Source organism: Castanea sativa, chromosome 5 (genome assembly GCF_040712315.1).
Source record: "Castanea sativa cultivar Marrone di Chiusa Pesio chromosome 5, ASM4071231v1".
Classification (NCBI taxonomy): Eukaryota; Viridiplantae; Streptophyta; class Magnoliopsida; order Fagales; family Fagaceae; genus Castanea; species Castanea sativa.
Genome location: NC_134017.1, coordinates 67,072,599 through 67,084,174, shown reverse-complemented (window position 1 = coordinate 67,084,174; position 11,576 = coordinate 67,072,599).

Genomic DNA, 11,576 nt, shown 5'->3' with positions numbered 1-11,576 from the left:
TGCAATTGCTTGTGAAACATCTAAAACCATCATCAAGGATCTTGACAATGGGTTCTTTTCAATATTAGTTGATAAGTCACGTGATATCTTAGTGAAAGAGAAAATGGCACTCGTTCTTCGTTATGTGAACAAAAAAAGAATTTATTATAGAGCAGTTTCTTAGTATTGTACATGTAGCAAGTACCATCGCTTTGTCACTCAAATATGCTATTGAATGTTTACTTTGTGAACATAATTTGAGTTTATCGAAACTATATGAGCAAGGTTATAACAGGGCTAATAATATGCAAGGTGATATCAATGGTCTCAAAACTTTAATTTTGAAAGAGAATAAGTTAGTACTTTATGTCCATTGTTTTGCTCATCAACTTCAATTGACACTTGTTGCCATTGCTAAAAATCACATTAACATTGCTGAATTTTTTTTATGTGGTTAGTAATTTAGTAACTGTTGTTGGAGGCTTTTGTAAGAGATGATATGCTCTTCGAGATGCACAATTTGCTAAAATTAAAGAAGATTTAGAGAATGATGTACGTAGAAGTGGGCAAGGTTTGAATCAAGAGACAAATCTTAAACGTCCTGGTGATACACATTGGGAATCATATTATGGGACTATTCTCAACTTGATTTTGATGTTCTCTGCTGTTGTTGAAGAAGATGGTCTCTCTGACCAAAAAGTTGAAGTTCGATCTATTGTCAATTCTATCTTTTGAATTTGTCTTCGCTCTACACTTGATGAAAAATATTTTAGAGATCACAAATGAGTTGTCAATAGCATTGCAAAAAAAAAAAATCAAGATATAGTAAATGTTATGGATCTTGTTAAAATGTCTAAGCAACAATTGCAAGTGATGAGAGATGATGAATTGATATCTTTATTGACTGAAGTGTCTTCATTTGTACCACACATGATATTCCTATCTTGAACATGGATGAAATATTTGTAGTTAATGGGAGGCTGCGACGCACCACCCAACAAAATACAAATTTACATCATTATCATGTTAAGCTATTCTACACAGTTATAGATATGCAATTTCAAGAGCTTAACAACCGTTTTTCAGAGGCGAATATTGATTTGCTACTTTAAATGGCTTGCTTGAATCCAAGTTATTCATTTGTAGCTTTTGATAAGGAAAAGTTGATACATCTAGCAAAGTTCTATCCATCTGATGTTTTTGGGACAGATATCTTGGCACTTAACTCTCAACTTCAAAATTACATTTTTTATATGAACAAAATGACTTGTTTTTAGAGCTTCAAGGAGTCAATAAACTTGCTGAAAAGTTAGTGAATACAATGAAGCATGAGACTTATCCATTAGTCTATTTGCTTGTGAAGTTAGTTTTGACCCTTCTTGTCGCTACTACAACAGAAGAAAGAAGTTTTTCAGCAATGAAATATATAAAGAATGAATTGCGTAATTGAATGGGAGATCAATGAATGAATGAATGATTGCTTGATTGTGTATATTGAAAGAGATGTAGCTTATAACATTGATAATGAAACTATCATGCAATGATTTCAAAATATGAAAACTCGTAAAAGGCAATTGTATACTTTATGTATTTGCGTATTTTTTATTGTTGTTGTTGTTGTTGCCAATATATGAATTTCTCTTTTTATTAGATTGTGTACTTTATACTTCTTACGGAACACCCTAAGAAAAATTTCTAGAGCTGCCACTGCTCAAAAAAAAAAAAAACTAAAAAAGTTCCAAGATAAGTCGAAGTTTCACTTGGAACACGAGTTTGGTAAAGTTAAGTTTCACTTGGAACTCGAATTTTAAAAGAGTGCAACATAATTAAATAAGTTTGGGTAGTAACCTTTTAATAAATAAAAATTTCCAAAAACAGAGTATTTGGCAAACAAAACTAAGTTTGTCTAAAAACTATGTTGGAGAGAAACTCTTTAAACTCCTCAAATATTTTTTTATTGAATGTAAATTTAAAAAATTTAGTCATTAAATTGCATGTTCTTAATACACATGTCAAATTTCATTTAAAACTATTTCGAACTCCCTTAGAATTAGGACAAAGTTTCTCTCCAAATCTTTCAAACTCCATATATATATATATATATATAATGTGAATTTTGAAAATCGAATTGTTGGATTGCATATTCTTTATATTCTTAACTTACATATCAAATTTTGTTCAAATCTTTTTCAAAAGCAGTCCGATTTTTTGTTAGCCGCCAAATGAAGAAGACCTTGTTCCCCGAATCTTCTTTGTAAAGTTAACGGATTATTTCGGTTCCATTTTCGAAATGTTTTTTTATTTTATTTTGGGCATTCTGATGTCCAAACAAGCACGTATTTGTTTTTAGCGCTGAGTTTATGCAAAAAAAAAAAAAAAAAAAAAACTAGGGTGTTCGTTGATTTGGAAAACGATAGAGTAAAAGTATGACTAATTGAAGAGACAATGGTGTGCTTAAGGTAAATTAACATGTGGGACATGCTAAGGTTCTTTCAAACTACTCTTATTTTTGTTTTATTAAATGTGAATTTTGAAAGTATAATTGTTGGATCGTATGTTGTTATTATTATATCCTCTGTGCTTATAAAATTTTAAGAATATCATGAAAGCTCACTAGTATAAATACTATAATGAGTTTAGACCCCATTTTTTAAATTATGGCTAGATTGCTTTTAATGTACTCTAAACGATGCAGGATAATTAAATTAATAAATGCGCAATCAACTAGAACTACTAACTAATGCATGGATAAACATAATTGACAATTAAGTAAGAGCACAAGTAGTAAGGGAAGAGAGGAGCAAATACAAAATGACACTTCGATGTGTTATCACAGAGGAAAACCAAAAAAAACCCGGCAGAAAAACCTCTTTACAATCCTCCAAGCTGAAATGATCCACTTAAAAATCAGATAGAGTACATGAATACAAAGAGACCCTCAAAGTCTAATCTACTCACTTTACTTGAGCCCTCCAAACTCCAACTACCAACGGACTTCACTGAGTCTTATCTTTGCTAACTTTCCGGATCCCCCAATTATCACCAATTGCTCCTACCAAAGATTAGCATGAACCCAATACTTCCTAAATGCTCCAAATCAAATCTCTACACTCTAAACGAGTGTGGATTGTGTTTGGGCTAAATTCCTTTCATAGGATATGGAATTTAAGAGGGAAGAGAGTGAAGAAAACTAAGAGAAATGTGTAGATGATTGTGGGTTTACAATCTTTAACTCTCCAATGGATTTCTAGTAGTTTCTCTATGAAACTCTTCTTAAAATTTCATGGGTAATATGAGCTTTATATTGTGAGTAAAGAAAAAAGGGAAACACACATAAAACAGCTGTTAGTGACCTTTCGCAAGTAAGTCGCAAGTTGGCAAAGTCGCGAGCACGTCACAAGTTGTCTTTAACACTTGAGTCGTTTGAACTTCCAACATGTGCTCCTCACATGGCCTTTCACAAGTTGTAGCATTTGCAAGCCAGTCACCGGCAAGTTGTGAAATCCCTTGTTCTTCACAGGTCTTCTCCAAATTGAACACTATATCCATTACATTGAATCCTACAAAATACAAGTAAATGATTGAATGAATTACAATCAAATTTGACACGGAAATAATGCCAACATACATGAATTGAAATTAACAATTTTACAGATCAAATATCAATAGCTATGTTATCAATCAAATTTTTAAATTTCAAGTTTTGTAATCTAAAATTATGCATAAAAAAATAAGTCTATTAATCGAATAGTAAATAACATCTGATTTAAAAGAAATTTGACATGTGTGTTAATAACATAAAGAACACGCAATCCAATAGTTAGAATATAAAAATTCACATCCAATTTAAATATATAAGAAGATTTTGATAGTTTTCTCTCTAAATTAGTTTGAAGAGATATATTGTCCTTCTATTTTGGTCTCTCTCTAAATTAGGACAAGGTTTCTCTCCAAACCCTTTAAATTTCTCCTATATTTTTTTATTGGATATGAATTTCAAAATTTTATATTTTTTATATTTTTAACGTACGTTTCAAATTTTGTTAAAATCAAAATGTTATTAACCGTTCAATCAATAAACTTGTCTTTTATGTATAATTTTAAATCACAAAGATTTAAATTTTAAACATTTGATTGATGACATAGCTATTGATCTTTAATCTTTTTGAAATTTTACAAGCATGGATGATATAATAAAAACAAGCATTCAATGATTAGATTTTCCAAATTCACATCCAAAAAAATATATTTAAGAAAATTTTGAAGGGTTTCTCTCCAAAATAGTTTGAAGAGAAACATTTTCCTCTAAATTATGTGCTATTTATTTATTTTTAGCAATTTTGTGCTAAAGTTTAATTTGGACCTTTTTTCAAAAGGATGAAATGTGTCATGGGTTATAGTTAACTCATAATTTTGAGCTAGTTTGAACCCCAATTCATTACACTTTGATTGTGGGCGACTAAGTTTGGCTGAAGGCCAACCAAGCTCAAAAGGGAGATAGCTTATTAGTAAATTTTAGATTTTAGTTTAGATTGGGTCGTTAATACTCTCTCTCTCTCTCTCTCTCTCTCTCTCTCTCTCTCTCTCTCTCTCTCTCTCTCTCTCTCTCTCTCTCTCTCTCTCTCTCTCTCTCTCTCTCTCTCTCTCATGGATTTGATCCATGTTCTTTGAGTTGAGGGGGAAATTCATCTCCATCAAATTTCAGTCACAATAGCAGATTACATCATCTAATAATTTTTTATTGAATTAAATTTTTTGAAAATGTTATCGTTAAATTACATGTTCTTAACAAGTTTGCCAAATTCCATACCAAACTTTGGTCATATGAAACTTTTCAAGCGTGTAAGTTAGAAAAGAAATTTAATCCAATAGTGGATTTGTTAAAGAATTAAAGTTATATACCGGGTATCACTTCAACAAAACTCTATAGATATCTGTGTAGTAGATTAGAAATTATTATTCCCATATTAAGTTTTAGTAAATTAACAATTTTGTGTCAAACATAAATATATACATACACATATGTTTATATTGATGTATATTGTTAAGAACCCGTTGGTTCTTAATGGAAATGAATAGGAATTTTTGAAAATTGACTTGAGTCGAGATAATGACTCTTCAAAGAGTTAACATATGAGAACAACATTAAATTAGTTCAAGATAGTCACTCTCTATGAGAAAGATAGAAAGAAATCAACAAATGCAACAATTTGAGTTTCTAATATATATTCATACCCTTCAAAATACCTTTCCTACAAGGTTTTCTAATGGAATGATACCTTCATAAAGGGTGACCGACCACTAAATCAAAATACCACTAAGAAATTAATATGAATTGATCTTGCAAAGCATTGAATTGCTTGATCAAAAGTACAATAAATCTCAAACAATTTATGAAATTGTTTTACTTTTAAGTGGAAAGGAAATTCTTATGTAACTTAAATGTAGCAGCTAGCAGGGAACCAAACATTTTATAAGTATGAAAATATTGAAACATCCAGCGCCAATTACCCATTAAAACATTCAATAAAATCCCCCTCAAAAAAAAAAACATTCAATAAAATCTTATTTGAGTTGTTGAAATTGGATTAATCCGTACTATATTTGCCAAGCAAATCCTAGGATTAATTTTGATGATTAATTCTAAAAGAACTAGACAAATCATGTCATCATAAATAATATGAAGTATTCTCCATATAAATATCATTTATATCTTGCAACTAGAACATCAAGCACGAGATCCATCTTTAAGCATTATTTTAAAATAAAAAATTTTAGATAGAAATTTTTTTTTTTGAGCAAAAGGTAGAAATAAATATTGCAAATGGAGTACTAAAGGTTACAGTTGTGCACAAAACGCATGGACAAACTAGCATTCAACTCGTCTTATTGTAGCCAGTCCGAGTATGCAGTAATACAACATCATAAATTCATAATACAAGGGGGTGAAAAAACTTAATAAAACCTATATCCCTTAAGGGAGTTGCAGTGCCGGCTCAAGGCCTAGGCCTAAGGCCCCACAACCAAAAAAAAAAAATTCCCTACCAAAAAACGGCCCCATTTCTATTTTTAAAGGCCCAAAATTTTATAAAAATATAATATTTTTTTAAATAATTAGTACTTTTTTTTTAAGTGATATTAAAGATACCACAAATTTTATTATAGATTTAAGTTTAAATTTAACTAACATGTCACCAATCACATAAAAAAGTAATTCAAACACAAATAAATTAAGTTGTTGAATTTTATCAATTACAGTCATTATCACATTATATTGTGAACATTTTGCAGTATCTTTAGTATTTTTCTTTTTCATTTCTAACAAGGCTTCCAAAATAAGAGACCAATAGAAATTAAAACCAATTGAAACCCTAAAATGTTTCAAAAAAAATGCTACAAATGTGATAGATCATCAATGATGACTAATCTCCTCTAATAGTTTGAGATCTTAATTTTTGTAAACTAATATCCTACAAAGCCACGCACCAAATAATATTTATCTATCTCTTTCTCTTAAAAAGAATATATAAATTAAAATTTAGGTTACTATGGGGGTAAAAATTCCCGAATAAACATTTGGGCTTTGGGTTTTATTGACGGGTACCAGTCTACTTTTTGATTAAGGCCTCTAGGCCCACAAGTCAGTCTACACTGTAAAGGTCCGAGGAGTTGTCCGAGGAGGAATGTCTCCTCGGACAGGCCCGGCAATGACCCTAGGACTTGCCTAGAAGGTTAAAGGCAGAATTCTAGAAAAACTGATGGGTAAAAGGGTGATCCAAGCACCCTCTGGAAGCAAGGACGTGAGAGAAATATCTAAAGAAAAGACTGCTACCTCCACATTAAAGACCCTGCATCTACCTCCCTGGCCGCATTAATGGAGAAATGACCTCTGAACAGTAGAATTTAGCCTTCTTGCTATTATTTGAAGACTTCAAGAAGGTAGCAGATGGGACAAGTATCTAAGGGGAAGATTTGTATGACAAGTGGAGGAACTAGTGAAGAAGAAGTATATAAGGAGATAAGAGAGGAGAGAGAGGGGGATCGGCACTTTCTGCTAAAAAATAAAATAGGAACTAAGGATTGTAAACTTTGGCCTAGAAAGGGAATATTTATACAAATCGTCCTCAGCTTACGTCTGAAGAGATCTATTTGTCATATTTGTTCATCATTTGCACAGACTATAACACTCTAGCCTATTAATCGAACTTCCAACATCCCGAGCCTAGATTTCAAACTCATACTCTACAAATTTTATTTTATAAAGCTCATTGGGCCTGAGCCCAACACTCGTTTTTGGGTCTGGGTACAATTGTGCATTTACAACTGTACTTAACTATGCATAGTTATATATCCAAGTTAAAGTAAGTTTCTTTTTTAAAAAAATAATATTTTTTCTAGTTCTTTTTGTTTAAATTTATGGTTCAACTATGATATTCAATCCTCTGTATGAAATTAACCTTAGTTTAATTATTATTATTCATCAATTTCTGTATTTACATCAAATTAGTCTTAATTTAATTAGTATTTTATATATTTATTTAATTAATGTTTCATATAAAAAGGCCTTATATAAAATTTCCGCCGCCTTAGGCCCCAAATTTCGTTGGCCCGGCCCTGGGGAGTTGGTGCACACTCAGGTGCTTGTGGATGTTTTGCAGAGTCTCTGGTACTCTTGTGGCAGATAGAAACATTTGATAAATGATATAATTATTGATCTATGGTTATCTCAAAATTTTTCAAGCATGTGGTTTATAAGAAGTAAATGTAATTCAATAATAAATTTGTTAAAGTTATACCAAATTTAACTTGAACCCAACTCATATTAGAATATCAATTATTATTCCTCATCAAGCTCTCAATGAATAAAGAATTCTGTGTCTAGAAAACATAAACATATACATGCACATATGTGTATGTTGGCGTATGTTGTTAGGAATTCACAAGTTCCTAAAGATCATATTAAACTTTAGCACATCGATGAGGGTCATGACTCATGTCACAATAGTTTTCTCTCGCTATCTTTTTGCTACAAGGAACAGGAAAATTAGAAATCTAATGCTGCAAGCTTGCAACACCCATTTGGTGATGAAGTGAGACATTAAAGGCTAAAAACCTATGCAAAGACCTAAAGTATTATAAGATTGATCTACCTAATTTCTTAAGAATGATTTTAGAAATTATACATGACATACTCTTTCTCTTTGAAGAGGAATAAAGTAGCACCTTTTTTTTTTTTTCCTCTGAATAAATAAATTGCATATTTGTTATAAATGTGCATTTGAATTAACTTTTTTCTTAATTTGCCAATCCACTGAGAGTGGACAAAAGAATTATCTATACTAAGAAGAATGGAAGTTTTTAAATATCATACATAAACAAATAAGCAATACAAACACTGCTATGAGTAATGATTTACAGAGGTCAGTTGATGTATAGTGTTTTTTTATTTATTATTATATAATGTGAATGTCATCAGCAAGAGTCCACAGCTAGCTATTTAAACCCAAAATTATAATGGTGAGCATGTGCACTACTGTTAATGCAAATCTTACTTATGATTGAAGAAAATGACAAATAAAATGTATACATGACAACTGGTGGGATTCTTTGCTTGCTTCCATTTGTAATATAAATAAATATAAATAAATAAATAAACACTGTTTTTTTAATACTTTGCTCTCTCTTTGAGCCATGGTCCCTGATAGTAGGTTGAATTAGAGTATGATTCACTCAGCGCAACCTGCCAAATTTCCTTTCAACCCCGGTCTTTCTCATTTTATTATGCGACATTTTCATCTTCTCCACGAATTTTCGCCCCATCCTTCTGCCTGAAACAAGCCTAAAACAAGGAGAACTTTACGCATGTTCAGTTCCTCACTTGTCCCTTTCATTATCTTTTTTTTTTTTTTTTTTCCACCGTGTTTCCTCAAAACTTTTAACCAGAGATTAATCACTGTTCGCGACGGGTGGGCCTATAACGGGGTAAATCGCTGGCTCAGAGAGTTTTTTTAAAGTGCTGATGCCTGAACTTGAACTAAGGAGCTCCTAGTCAAACCCAAGATAGCCACTTTGAGACCAAGTGCCCAACCACTTGGCTAACCCCACTGGGTTTTCTTTTCTTTGTTAGATACAAGGTATTGGGTACACCCTTCCATATGACGAAATATTTTGAAACTAGTGTGTCATTCTTTTTTAGGTCTAATTATTTGAGCACAGAACATCTTTGACAATTGTGTTGATTAGACCTAACAGAAGATCTACCCCCCCCCCCTTTTTTTCTTTTTTCTTTTTTCTTGTTTTGGAGGGTCATGACCAACATTAGTTTCCATGGTGGCACTTTTTTCTTTACTTTCTTAAAGCATTCTTCCGACAAATTTGTAATAACAAATCTTGGATTTCAACTCTCTCTCATTTAGATTTTTTGTTTCAATTTTAATAAAAGATAATTAAACAGTTTGTTTTCTTTAATAGCAAGTTTTCGTTAGTAATATCAATTCCATTGCATCCCATATCCATGAGATTGTATTTTGTACACCTGTCCTATGGTTTGTGCCTCTCTTATGAGAGGTGTGCTCCATAAAACTGGCACATAAGATGATTTTTTCATTTCTATAGGTAAAAGCATATGGTTCCTATAATTATAAAACTCTTCAATTGTTGAGAGAGAACTATCCATAAAACGGTGATGGAATCCACATTCCTGAGAAATGTGCTTCATAGAACGGGCGCAGAAGTTAAATTTTTCATATTGATAGCTTGAACATTGTTCCTATATTGTAAAACTCTTCAATTATTCAATTACATCTAAAAAAAGTACCTAGAAACTTTTAGGGGTACCGTTATCATTCTAATCCTATGGTCTTTATTCAAGAACCTTGTCTAGACTACTAGTTAAAAATAAAATTTTATTCATCAAAAAAAAAAAAAAAAAAACCTTGCCATCGTAGAACAAGAATATCAAAAGTATGGTCGAGCACGAACTAGACAGACAGTAGACACCATTGGATTTCGTTTTCCTATATCCAAATAAATTAGTTGTAACATCAACTTTTGATCAATGATATATACTTAGCAAATTATGACCTTCCCAACTTGTGCACTGGCAGATTATACCCTTTCGGTGAATTTGTCGTTTGCCGTAAACCTGATTTCTCACTCACTTAAAATGTTACCATCACAGCAACTAACAATGTAGGCCTTGTAACGATGAAGATCTGGAGTTTGTTAAAGACTCCGCCCTAGGTGACTCCAATTAAGGAGTTGATATAACATATAAGAGCACTACTGGACTCAAAGATTAAATTAATGAGTTTAGATTAAACTATTACTCTTATTATTTGTTCATGTGAGACTCTACTCACATGTTATACCTAATACAATAAATATGGATGAATGGATTACATTATAAAATAATTTTAGAGACTCAACCAATCACATACCTAATTTCACAACTTATAAATTAGTGCAATTGTAAGTAATCAACGTCTTTTACCTTGTGCAACCCATCACTTTATGGTATCCACTCATAATTGTACAAATTAACAAATTGCAAAATTGAATGCACGAACAATTGTGCCTGAGTAGATTGTAATGACTATAGTTTAAAATGACAAAATTTTATTTATGTATATGTCATTCTGGAGCTTATTATTATTATTATTGTTGTTGTTGTTGTTGTTGTTGTTGTTATTATTATTATTATAATATTCCCCCATCATTTTATGAGTCATCCCTTGCTGCCTCTGAGAGTGAACATTTCTTTCCAGCCACTGTTATTTGTACCACCCCGCATTGTTAGAGTTAACACAGTTTGTCCTTTCTCCGTGGACAATGGTGACGAAGACAGTGGCCGCTTCAGAAATTTTTCTCAAGCATAAATTATACAATTTAATAAAAAAAAATTCATATATAGACAACAACAATAAAAAAAAAACACACAAATACATAAAACTTACAATTGCCTTCTACGAGTTTTTATATTTTGAAATCGTTGCATGATAGTCTCGTTATCAATACTACAAGCTACATCTTTTTCAATGTACACAACTAAGCAATCATTCATCCACTAAACATAAAACAAATTATGGAGCAAAATTTAATTTTATTGGCATAAAAATAACTGAGGGTGTTCCCAAATTTTTTTTGAAGGATAAACAAATAAAAAATTTTAAATTATTATATATAAAAAAAAATCAGGTCAGGGTGGTCCTGGGACCACCCTAGCATTAAGGTGGCGCCACCCCTGGATGAAGGGTAGGGACAGATCTATATATTGACAAGGGGCAATGGCCCCCCTAATTTTTTTTTAAAAAAATATTAGTATATTAATAGGTACTAATTTTAGCAATTTTGTTCAATAAAATTACATTTTGCGCCCTTAACAATGCAATTAATTCTTTTAATAGTAATGTTATAGTCACACACATTTTTCTACAACATTTTTACAAACTATTGAGGTAGCAAATTATTATTGGTTTACACACTTGCATCACTTTTTTCTTATCAATAATCACTCATCACATTAGCAATTCGTAACAAATTTGTAGTTTTAGCATTTTCCACCTTTTAAAGGCCATAAAAATTAATAGATTAAATCT